Source organism: Macaca nemestrina, chromosome 9 (assembly GCF_043159975.1).
Source record: "Macaca nemestrina isolate mMacNem1 chromosome 9, mMacNem.hap1, whole genome shotgun sequence".
Taxonomy (NCBI): Eukaryota; Metazoa; Chordata; class Mammalia; order Primates; family Cercopithecidae; genus Macaca; species Macaca nemestrina.
In genome coordinates this window covers 57,245,666-57,257,836 of record NC_092133.1, presented here as the reverse complement: position 1 = coordinate 57,257,836, position 12,171 = coordinate 57,245,666, and the positions used below count along the sequence as shown (strand labels likewise).

Below are 12,171 nucleotides of genomic sequence, written 5' to 3'. Positions count from 1 at the left end.
ATCCCAGAAAATTGACATGTTAAAGTCCTAGCCCCTGGTACCTTAGAACATAACCAACCATGTTTGGAGATAAGATCTTTAAAGAGGTAAATAAGTTAAAATGAGGTCATTAGTCTGGGCTCTAATCCTGCCTGACTGATGTCCTTATAAGAAGACAAGTTTAAGATACACACATGCACTGAGGAATGACCATGTGAGGACACAGAGTGGAGACAGCATCTCCAAGCCAAGGAGAGAGCCCTTGGAAGGAACCAGCCCGGCTGACACCTTGATTTCCACCTTCAGCCTTCAGAACGGCGACAATGTATTTCTGTTGCTTAAACCACCAGCCCATGTGCTTTGTTATGGCCCAGCTGACTATGCAAGAGCTATAGGCACAAAGTAACTGTAACTAGTTTTATATTTGTGCTTAAGTGACATTAAAATAAAAAGTATTAAATCCTACAGAGAGAGAGAGAGATTGAGAGAGAAAGAGAAAGCCAGGAGGAAGGGGAGAAAGGACAGAAACCCTGAGTCAAGCCAAGCCAAGCAAGTATAGATGCAACTGTGAAATAGGGGCCACAGGATCTTGACACCTGCCCTGCCCCCCAGTCTTTACCTTTTGCAGGTGTTCAACCTATCCCTGACTTCACCTTTAATGTGCCCGGCATTGCAGCGGTCTTTGGAGTGTGGTCCCCAGAGCAGTGCTACCGGGAAACTTCTTCAGAAATGCAAATTACTGGGCCCCAAAACTTACCATATCAGAAACTCTAGGGCAGAGACCTTCAATCTGTGTTTTTAAAAACTCTTCAGATGACTTTTAGGCAAATCAAAATGTGACAATTACTGTGTAAAGCATTTGTGTAGCCTATGCTCATGGAACACCATATGTTCTCCTTACCCCATAAAAGGGCATTATAATTTGGGCCTTGGGTGGTAACACTCCTCCCTGTTTTGTGAAAACCACAATTGTCTCCATTGGTAGGACTGAAGATCAGACAAGTGAAGAGAGTCCACAACACCTATCATATCCAACTGTATAGGTAGTAGTGACTGACAGTGACTATAGCAACACTAGTAATCACAGCAAATCCTAGAGACCATTTAGTAACCCCCTGTAACATGCTTTACTCATATATATTCAACATATATAACCTTGGAAAGTAGGAGTTATTCTTCCCCTTTAATGAGATGCAAAAACCAGGTCTCAAAGGGATCAGCTGATTTGCCTAAAGACACTTGACAAGAAAGTGATAGGCCAATGACTTAAATGTACATCTGTCTAGCTCCAAACCACTAGCTCCCCAATCCTACTTATTCCTACAGAGATACAGGGGTGGCCACTGGAAGACATTCTGCTCCTTGAACCAGGCATATCTTCCAAGCAAACACAGCAATGTGTTGACTGCCCTTTTGGCCTTCCTGCCTTTCTTCCAGCCTCTGGCGCAGTGTTTGGTTTGAGGGTTCCCTTCTCCTCACTGACCAATGACTGATAATGCAGTTTGCATTTCCTGTTGCTGTGCCGAAGGTGGAAGACAGTGATGTAGTGTGTGACAGAGAGTGCCTTCCAGATGAAATGCAATGTGTAAATGGAAATTGTCATCATTATCCTCTGAATAAATGGGGAAGATGCACACTGGTTCTAGCAGAACTGGAAGAAAAAATTGGAGTTTGAACAAAAGCATTATTAATTTAAGAAACTGCCTGAATTTGCCTCTGGCAGTTTTCTTTGTAAACACCGTTAACACCCTGGAATGCTTGAATTGTATCTAAATGCATAGCTTAAATATGTAAAAACAGAAACCTAGGCATTACTTTTAGGCACCCAGAGAATTCTTTGCTTCTAAAATCTACCAGAACAAAATAAAACTAGCATATGAGACTTCTGAATTATGAGGGTCTAATATTTCTTATGAAATTGTTTCATAGAATATAGAATTGTTGATCTCCCTTTCCTCTCTCAAAACCAGATATAATTTACAACTGACAAAATACAGCTTTGTAATACTGCTGGTGCAGAACATGCTTGTATTTGTATTTTTCTATAACATGAACATGGTTTAGAGGGCAAATGGCTAGAATAAGGGATATCTTTAGGCAACAGGGTTATTTAAGTGGCCAAGTCACAGCTGAGTAACTTTGTAAATGAGCCTGGTAGAGTCAATTCCACAGAGAAGAATAATTGCATATTTATGACCTCATTCTCGCTCGGGCGCCACGGTGGGAGGCATTCAGAGAAGGTATGTTTTGGACACTAGAATCAAACAAGTTATATTTCCCAAAAGGAAGAAATATGTATGATTTTGAATGAGGTTATTCTAACTGAAAAGCCATCCTACCATCACCAAGTTCTCAAGTTTTCCCAAGTAATCTAGAAAGTAAACATGGGCTTGCCAGTTCTCTGTCGCCTGCAATGCATTGGACAAATCCTGGCTGTGTTCGATGTGCATATCCTGGGGTCCCTCCCCTACCCCATTTAGAAGCATGTAGAGATAGGACAGGTAAAGTAGTTGCTGCTAGCCATGAACCAATCAGTCTATGGGGCAAATGGCTAGTAAACTAGCATCTCCATGTGCCATGAGAGCTTCAAGGCTTGAATCTCTTGCCAAAGTACAGAATAATCATGACAATGACCAATATAGATGGGATCTTACAATGGGTGGGATAAGCACCTTATATATATTATATGATTTAATTCTCCCAGCAATCTTGTTAAGCAATTTCTTATTAAATTAATAAATGATTAGCAAATTAATAAATAATATTAAAATGACGATTATTTTCATTTTACAAATGAGGACACTAAGGCACAAAAGTTATGTAATTTGCCAAAGGTAAAACAGCTAGAAAGCAACAGGGACAGGATTCAAAGTCAGTCTGTCTCCAGGATCCATAGAGTCATCACTAGCCATGGGAAGACTGGGCTTCCAAGTTTGGCACCATAGAATTGAATTCCAACTTAGTTACTTGGAGGTCAGACATGATCCTGGGTAAGTGACTTAACCTGAAAAATGGGTAAAAATCTGAACTAGCAGGATTGTCATGAAGAAGGTACTTACTACCTAACAGGCACTCAATAAACAGTTGCTTAAGCTATGTCTCCATCAAACACACCAACAGCTCTGGATAGGATCCGATATTGGAATGACATTAATGAAACTTGAATCATTTTCTTAGCTAAATATCTGAGAGGCATAGAGTAGGATGATCGCAAACCATAAGGGAAAGAATTCTATGCATGCACACGTGCAAATATACACACACTGGATTCTTATAGAACTCAGAAAACAGAAAACACTTGCTTTCTATATTCGATTATTTGCAAACCCTACCAAAAGCTGACCAAAGATCTAAACTTAATTCTGAATCTAATTTTTGCTGGGAGAGTGTCAAAAATTTATACTTTGAGTGTCAATAATATATATATATAATTTTAAACACAGAACACTTTATATACACAAATACATTAAAAATACAAAGTATGAGGTGTATGTGTGTTCGTGTGCCTACATATGCATTCTCCTCTAGGGTGGTTTTATAACAAATGAACCTCATTGCTACAGTCCATTTTGAAACTTTCTCTTGACTGGGCTAGAATGATCCCAAACTACCCAAAATTGATTTCACTTAGGTCCTGTGTCTCCGAGATTATTAAGAAGAGATTTTTTTCCTTTCGCAAACAATTTAACAATTTTTCAAACATGGATAATGACCCTGCTTTTCCTCTTATCCTTTTACCATAGGCCTTTGTATGACACAACTAGAAAAGGGCTTGAGATTATGAATGATTTTTTGCTGTCTTTCAAAGCAGGAACCATGAATTAGTATTGATTGTGCTTTCTCATCCATTTCCCACTTATTTGGTTTCTTTCTCTACGTTCCATGGGAAAGAAAAGGCTATTTCAAGAGTAGAGAAGATTGGTTACTTCTTTTCAGAAGCCTTTTTACCGTGTTCTATTGGGTTCTAAACTCAATGGATTCATTCAAAATAATTTTCTGTTCGTTGGGGTATTTTAAGAAGATTACCATTATGATAAGTTCCAATATGTATTTTTTAGCTCTTGAAGACCCAAGAAGTTCCCCAGGCTGTAAATATCCCTTAGTAGTACCCTGCCATTCTAGTTTTGTTCAACATCTTCTGATAAAATGTCCATGGAGAAAAAGAGAGTAAAATGATTTTCTGTTTGTTATTTTGATAGACAGGAACAGAGACTTGTTCAAATCAATTAAAAAAAAGAAAGGTAGAGTGGAGTATCACAAAGTCATTGTAAAAATACAGGAGGATATGTAATTCAACGTTTCCCCTAAATGTACAGAAGAACCATTTTCTGCTTTCTCTGAATACTTTATTGTGTCTTTGTCCTCCTGGAAAAGTATGAATGTGATGCAGGACAAGCAAACCCTCAAACTGGGGCTTAGCCTGGGAGGGTTCTTGACTTTGCCCAGGAAATAATTCAAGGGCAAAGTGGTGGTAATAGACAGCAACTTTTATTGAGGTAGTAGTATACAGCAGAGGTACTGCTCTTGAAGAATAGAGCTGATCCACAAGCAGTATGCCCAGAGTAGCAGTTCAGGTGCTGTTCTACAGTCATATTTATACCTAATTTTAATTCTACACAAATTAAGGGGCAGATTATCCAGAAATTTCTAGAAAAGAGGTGGTAACTTGTGGATCATTGGTTCACTGCCATGGAAAGGGATGGTAGCTTCTGGGTGTTACCATGACAATGGTAAACTGACATGGCACTGTTGGGCATGTCTTATGGAGAGGTGCTTTTCCTCTTCCCTGTTTGAGCCAGTCTTCAATCTGGTCTGGAGTCTCAGCCCTGCCTCCAAACTAAAGTCCCAGCTCCTACCTCAGATGGACCTCTTCTGTCTGAGAAGCTACTCACCTTTCATAGCAGAGAAAGAGGCAGAGGATGTAGGCTTCACCAGCCAGGTGACTCACTGTGGCAATCACCATGGGTAAGACATTGCAGCCAGGTCTGAGATGACTTGTAGGTGTCCTGCCTTGATCCCTGGGAAGACAGTGGTATCATTTCACTAATACAGAGATGGCAGGTCTGGAGAAGAGGAAGATGAGTTTGTATTTGTACATGTTGCTTTGGGGCACGTACGAAACATTTGGGTGCATTGCTGGGTTTGAATCTCATGAGAGATTTCAACTGGAGGAACAAGTCAAGTGACCTGCCCAAAGCTACATGGCTTAGTGGTGGTGGTGCTGGGACTTCAATGAAGTCAGGCTAGAGTGTGTTCTACCAGCCTGTGCTGCCCAAGTCAAGTCAACCAGTGAAATTATGAGCTGTAAAGCTGCCTTTCTGGCCCTAACCTCTTCCCCTTGCTTTCTATTCCACCGACTCAGCCTGCAGCCTTCCCGTGCCTCCTCGTTTCTCCCTTTCTTTTATCTTAATTTAAACTGTATTCAGAAAAAGATCCATGAATTATGGCCTTCCCCAGGGGGCTTGAGTCTTTAGCAACAACTCACCTTGGGCAATGATCATGATGGGAATAATGATGACGATGACGATGGAAACTACAATGATAATGAGAGTAACAGGATTATTTATGGATATTATTTTGTGTTTTGTCAATCCTGGGTTTTCCCCTGTACCTTTCTAAGTCTATGCAGATTGTTCTTCTGTCTCAATGAATATTTGCACTGAAAGATCTGACCCTACCCACAACTTCCATTCCTGGGTCTTTCAAAAGCAGAAACTCTTAGGCTAATGCTGCCAGATAAAATATAGAATGCCAAGTTAAATATAAATTTTAGATAAATGATTTTTTTTTAGTGTTTATACCAGCCATTGCATGGAACTTGCTTATACTGAAAAAAAAGAAAATGTTGTTAATCTGAAATTCAAATTTAATTGGGCAGACTTTTCTTTTATTTTTTTCTAAATCTGGAGACCCTGCTCTAGGGGTGAAAGGAGAGAGACTTTGCAAATATGACATAGGAATAAATGAGGGAGAAGAAAGTAACAGGAGAGAGGGGAGCCCCCAAATCCAGGACAAATTCTGAGGGTCCCTCAGGAACTGGGTCTGAACTCACCCCTAGTACTAAAGAGAGCTTGTGGGACCTCAGTGGAGAGGGACTAAATGTTGGCCCACAGGGGTCTTGGCCCTTGGCCTTAGAGTGTGCAGCAAAGTCCCAGGATCAAGCAAGGCAAAGATGCCAGGGTTCCCTAACAGTGAGAGGCCATATGTGCTTAGACAATTACTCTTTTCTCTATTAGGTCACAGGACTAGGAGGGGGTAGCCTAATAATGACTGAAAGAAAATTTCCCACCAATGAAAGAGAACAAAGAAAAAGACTCAGAGTTGAATTTAAGTTTACCTAAAGGAAATAATGTGACATCTCAAAAACTAGTTTTGTGAAGCTACCTTTGAAACTGTGAAATAATAATCATTACTGTTATTTTCTATGTGACATGCACCATGTTAAATATCTCATCTACATTATTTGTTTTCTGTATTACAAAATGAGTATGGAACACATGCAGCCATTTGTTAATGGAGTGTCAGGCTTTGGGGAGTAAGTGAGGAGATCATAAGAGGAGGGGAACAGGAGACATCAATCTATGCCTGCGTCGCTTATTGATTAGTCTGGTTCTGGCTGGAAAACTAATTCAGATATAAAGAAAAATTTATCCCAGAAATAGGCTTCACCAAATAGATAAAATATTTGTTTCAGAAGCCAGGCCTGTGTTAATCTCTCTTGCCCTTCCAGTTAAAAGGCAAAAAGCATTAGTCCTGATGTAAATATTTAACTTCCCTGCTTCAGGCATATTTTTTTGGCCTAGCTTAGATCTTGACACCTTTCATGTCATCGAGTGAAGTTCTTCCAAGCTTTGTTACCCTATAAGAAATAGTCTGTGTCTTGGGCCCAGGTTTCAGTTAAAGTATTATTTTCTACCATTATTTTCACTTGGAAGAGGGAAAATTTCTTTCCAGTTGTCACAATATCACACCCCTCAGCTGAGAGAATTTGTTCATCCAGTACTCAGTGTACCTTCTCCGATAAGAAGCAAATAGTCATTGGTCTAACTAGGAAACATTTTGTGATCCCCACACACTTTTTAAAGCAAAAAGCTTTAAAATGATTTTTCTCTCACCACATGCTGAAAAATAAATTCCAGTTGTCTGATACTCTGGCATCGGGTTTTGCAGTCTCAAGTTACCTTCAACTGATCACTAGTAAAAGTAATCTTGCTCAACCACGGCTAGCATTGTAATGACTGTCCATGATTAGAAAGATTATGAAGGGAGACAGGTCACAAAAAGAGACTTCTTCAGTCCTGAACAAAAGCTCGGCAATTATGTTTTGAAGAGGTTTTACCATTTAGCTTGACAGATGAACTCCTTAACCAAATTTATTAGAAAGAAGGTTTTTTTAGGAGAGTTTTGTTTTATAAGAATTATGGTCAAGCTCATCTGGTACAGAAACCTGACACCACAAATAGTTCAGTAAGACGTTAACCTTAAATATCTCACTGTTAAAAACAAGAAGCCATTAACTTCAATGCAAGCCTCTTGCACTGAGGGGGCTCTCCATCCTCCACCAATGAAAGCCAGAGATGATGTTTTCTTTGTGTATAAAATGGAAGGCATGTATATGAATAAAAAATCTCCTGTCCAATGCAGATCCTGCAACTGTAACATTCTTAACATTTATTCTACTTCATAAATTGCCATAAGTCATTGGAAATTTTCTCATTGATAGAAATAACTCAGGTCCAGGCCCATCTCCACCTGGGTATCTCACAGACTCTTCAAGGTCAGAAAAACTTCCTTATTTCTCTCCGCCTTTTAAAAATGCGTGTATTCTGAGTTAGGCTTCTCACTGTTGGAGATTGGAGAAATATGAAGGCAAGAACGACTAGAATCAACCATTATCAGAATGAACTCATGGTTTTTAAAATACTGATAAATAAATAGAGAAATAGAAATATCTATATCCTAGCCTATCCACCAAGGGAATCTAGAAAAACTGTGACCACAGTAGCAATGAGTGCACCTAGATTTTGGTACCAGGAACCAGTACTTCTTGGACATAAGGTAGATTCTAGGATTTGAACAGGAAAAATACAACATATGCTTGAAGTAGTGTACTGCTCCAGAAAGTAAGAAAGTGTTCAAAGTACAATGGAGCCTAGCAAAAGGACACGGAAACCAATTTGAAGGGACTCCAAGTGGTAAAATCGGAGAAAATTTGAACATCAAAATAAGTAATGACAGTGATGGATTATAATCCATTAAAAAAGTAAAATCCACGAGCCCATACTGATATAAATAAATGAATAAATAGACAGAGGAGCCAGGAAAGCTCTTCCTTATAGTAACATAGATGGAGTAATATAAATATAGAAGCAATGATAGATTAGAAAATCATCGATGGATGCTCAAACTATCAGATGAAAGCCTGATAAGGAACATGATACTTACATAACCTCAAAGTATTTCCCACAAAATTATCATTAATTACAAGGGGGAAATGAATAATGCTAGTGAAGAAGGCTAGTGGACACCCCACCAAGTTATCAATGTTGGCATCACCACTATTCAGGCAAACCTATACTGTGTGTCTCCTTTTATAATAAATTGAGAATGACACAACCTAACTTCTCTTCTTTCTGTCTAAAAGTGTATAACCTGAACTTAATCATAAACAATGGACAAACCCAAATTGAGGGATGTTCTACAAAATAACTGGTTTGTATTCCTCAAAAATGCCAGGATCCATAAAGACAAAGAAAAGTTAAAGAGCTGTTTAAGTGAGAGGACAATTACAGAGACAACTAAATGCAATGCATGAATCTGAATTGTATCTTACATTGAGAAAGAAAAGCCTATAAAGAACATAATTAAAGCAACTGATAAAATTTGATGACAGATTGTCAATTAGATAATAGCATTGTATCAATATTAAATATCATAAGTTTATTTTACTGTGAGATGTAGGTATATGTTCTTTTCTTAGGAGATATACACCAAAGTATTCAGGAGTAAAGAAGCACAATGTCTCTGACTTGCTCTCAAATGGTTCAGAAAAAATGGCTCTGTGTTGTGTGGGTGTGTGCCTGTGTGTGTGTGTGTGTGTGTGTGTGTGTACAGAGCAAGAAAGAGCACAAAAGCAAATAGGGCAAGATGTAAGTCTGTGAATATGGATACAACATAAGGTGATTTATAGTATTTTTGTAACTTTTCTCTAAGCTTAAAATTCTATCAAAATAAGAAGTTATAAAAATCTACCCATTCTTCAATCCCCAGTGGAATCCCTATCTCTTCTATGAAGTCTTTTTTTCCCACTACAGAATGAAATTTGTAGATCACAGAATTTTACTGCTGAAAGAAACTAGATATTTTCTCCAGAGAAATCCTGTAGCATGCTGAGTCTGCATTATTCAATTGTTAATTGATCAAAAGGCTTCCTAGGAAGTCACTTCTCTTGTCTTCATCTGTTACCAAAATCTTTTGCCATCACTTATCTCCCCAATTATATTGTAAGATCCTTGAGACCTGAAAATGTGTCTTACAAGTTCTCTAACCTTTCTCACACCTTCTCCTCCAGCCCCACAACCCACAGCCTCCTTGCAAAACACAACACACACACACACACACAGACACACACACACACACACACACACACACAGGCTAAGTCCTCCTACCTTTTGCTTATTCTTTACCTTGCAGGTTTCAGCTTAGACACCATCTCCTCCAACCCTTTATGATACCTCAGACTGTGTTAAATGATCCATGTTTCTCAGAACACCCCATTCTTATCCACTTATCTTGCTGAATTGAAATTGGCTATTTTCTTATCTACTTTCCTCACCAGACTCCCTCAAGCCCTCCTTGAGGGCTAAGATTGGGGGCAGGGTTTAAAGGCTCACTGAATATTTGTTGAGTAACTAAATGAGTAAAAATGTTTAATTTTTGGAAATAAACACTTCTGGATGGTTTCTATGCTAGTTTCAGGTGATCTGTGAATGATACAGATTTCCAGGACCCTCCTGGAATGTGATGAATCTTTGCAGAGTAGGTCCTGAAGACCAAATGTATGAAAGGTTCTTTGGGCGGTTCTGATGTGCATTAACATTTAGAACCATATGTTAAATAGATCAAAAACATTTCCCATAATTTCTCTCACCTCTCCCCACAAATTTTCCACTTTTCCATAATCTACCCCTAGAGTAAAATTTCCCAGAATGTCACTTATTGAGATCCTGGGGTTTCTACTTAATTTATACTCTTGCTGTTGAAGTATGGCTGCTGTTGACTTGGCTTCACAGATGCTTCAAAATGGTATCTCTAAAGAACTCTGATAAATGAACTAGAAAAATTGAAAAATTGAAATAATATTGACCAAAAGAATATATGCAAGCTAGTTGAAACAAGAAATAAGCCAGTATATCATTTTCTTCAGAGACAAAAACATTTAAATAAATCACCTAAAATCTGATCTGCACTGAGTTCTTAAAGTATTGCCAATTAAAGAGAATTTTGCCCATCATTTTTTTAAAAATTGAACTCTGAAAGGCCCTTGTGTCCATCCAAAATGTGAGGCTAGTTGGTACCAAAGTCATCAATTTACAAACCTGGGAAGAAACACAAAAGAAATACATTTGAACATATCCAAGGCTTTACTGAGAAAATAATTTAAAAAGACAACATATAGTATAAACTACAAAAGAGAAAAAGATTTATTTTCTAGATCTGGTTCTACTAGAAAAGAAATATTTTCTTTTCCCACTTATGGTAATTGGTTTGTTCTCACGCTGCTATGAAGAAATATATGAAACTGGGTAATTTATAAAGAAAAGAGGTTTAATCGACTGAAAGTTCCACATGGCTGGGGAGGCCTCAAGAAACTTACAATCATGGTGGAAGGCACCACTTCACAGGGCAGCAGGAGAGAAAATGAATGCAAGCAGGGGAAATGCCAGATGCTTATAAAACCATCAGATTTCATGAGAAATCACTGACCATCATGAGAACAGCATGGGGGAAACCAACCCCATGATTCAATCACCTCCCACTGGGTCCCTCCCACAACATGTGGGAATTATGAGATTCAAGATGAGATTTGGGTAGGGACGCAAAGCCAACCCATATCAAGCAGTTACTTTGAGTTAAGCCAACTGTTCATATCCCTTGAAGTATATTGTTAGTGCCCTCAAAGTTTCTCAAAAATGCGGGTGCTGGTTTAAAGTATATCAGCTTTTTGTGAGGTTCCTAATAACATGATACTTTTACTCTATAAATGGAAGGTGGTAGGTTAATGCAATCTGTTTATAATTTACTATAACATTTATGCTCTGTGATTCTAGATAAGCAGTAATAATAAGACATTTACTTCTCTTCTTATCTCTTAAATGCCATGATTTTATCATCATCTTTACTTTGGGTTCATGAAATGAAAGACAGGCAAAGAAATCAATGGCCAGCATCTTGAACACTGTGACATAAATTATCCTTGCATTAATAATTTACTAGTTGATAGAGCCAAGGGAGATAAAACAAGATCCCAATGTAAGTGAAATAAACTGTGTGCATATATAAATAATTCATATTTTAATTAAAATTGCCTACGGAACATCGAGATATTCCAAAATCATTTCGACCAACACATATTTTATCAGCTTAAAAAGAAAATAAGAAGTCACCAAACATAACTTTGCAGTGCTGTTGAAGGTCCCCAAACGTAGGTCACATGCTTTCACTCTGTGCCTCGTTCTGTAATTAGCTTTTGGTGTCAAGAGGAGGAAATGCACACTGAACAGCAGGTACACAGTTGGTTTTGCTGCATGAAGCATAATGAGGATTTCAGATTTAACACACTAATACTTGTTTTATTACCGTAGTCAATTGTCCATGCATCTTAGGATTCATGTTGTGTGCATTGGCTAAGTCATGTTTCTTTCATTAGCTGAAGCAATTAATGTACATTCAGCCTTTTAAGTACTATCTCTTTATGCATTATCCTTGTGTAATTCAGTTTGCAATGATTAAAATAATTTTTCAATGGAGATGCCACAGCATAATGAAAAAATATACAGCACTAATGTAAGAAGCATTTGTAAACATTTTTAGGAGGATATTGTTTGTTGTTACACAACACTGTAACAGATGGCTGTAAAAAGCAGCTCAAACTCAAGAACCAGCAGAGAGGCAGACCTCAGGGGATTGGGG

At 38.3% G+C, this 12,171-nt stretch overlaps 1 long non-coding RNA gene across 1 annotated transcript in view; it reads right to left on the bottom strand.

The window, feature by feature from the left end:
* Nucleotides 1-7,386, bottom strand: part of LOC105466179 (uncharacterized) — a 66,679-nt gene extending 59,293 nt beyond the window's left edge. The window contains exons 1-2 of the long non-coding RNA XR_978029.2: nucleotides 5,465-7,386; nucleotides 4,872-4,997 (exon numbers count right to left, since the gene is read on the bottom strand). This is a non-coding gene — a long non-coding RNA (uncharacterized lncRNA). The remainder of the gene's footprint in view (nucleotides 1-4,871; nucleotides 4,998-5,464) is intronic.
* Nucleotides 7,387-12,171: the final 4,785 nt, after the last annotated feature.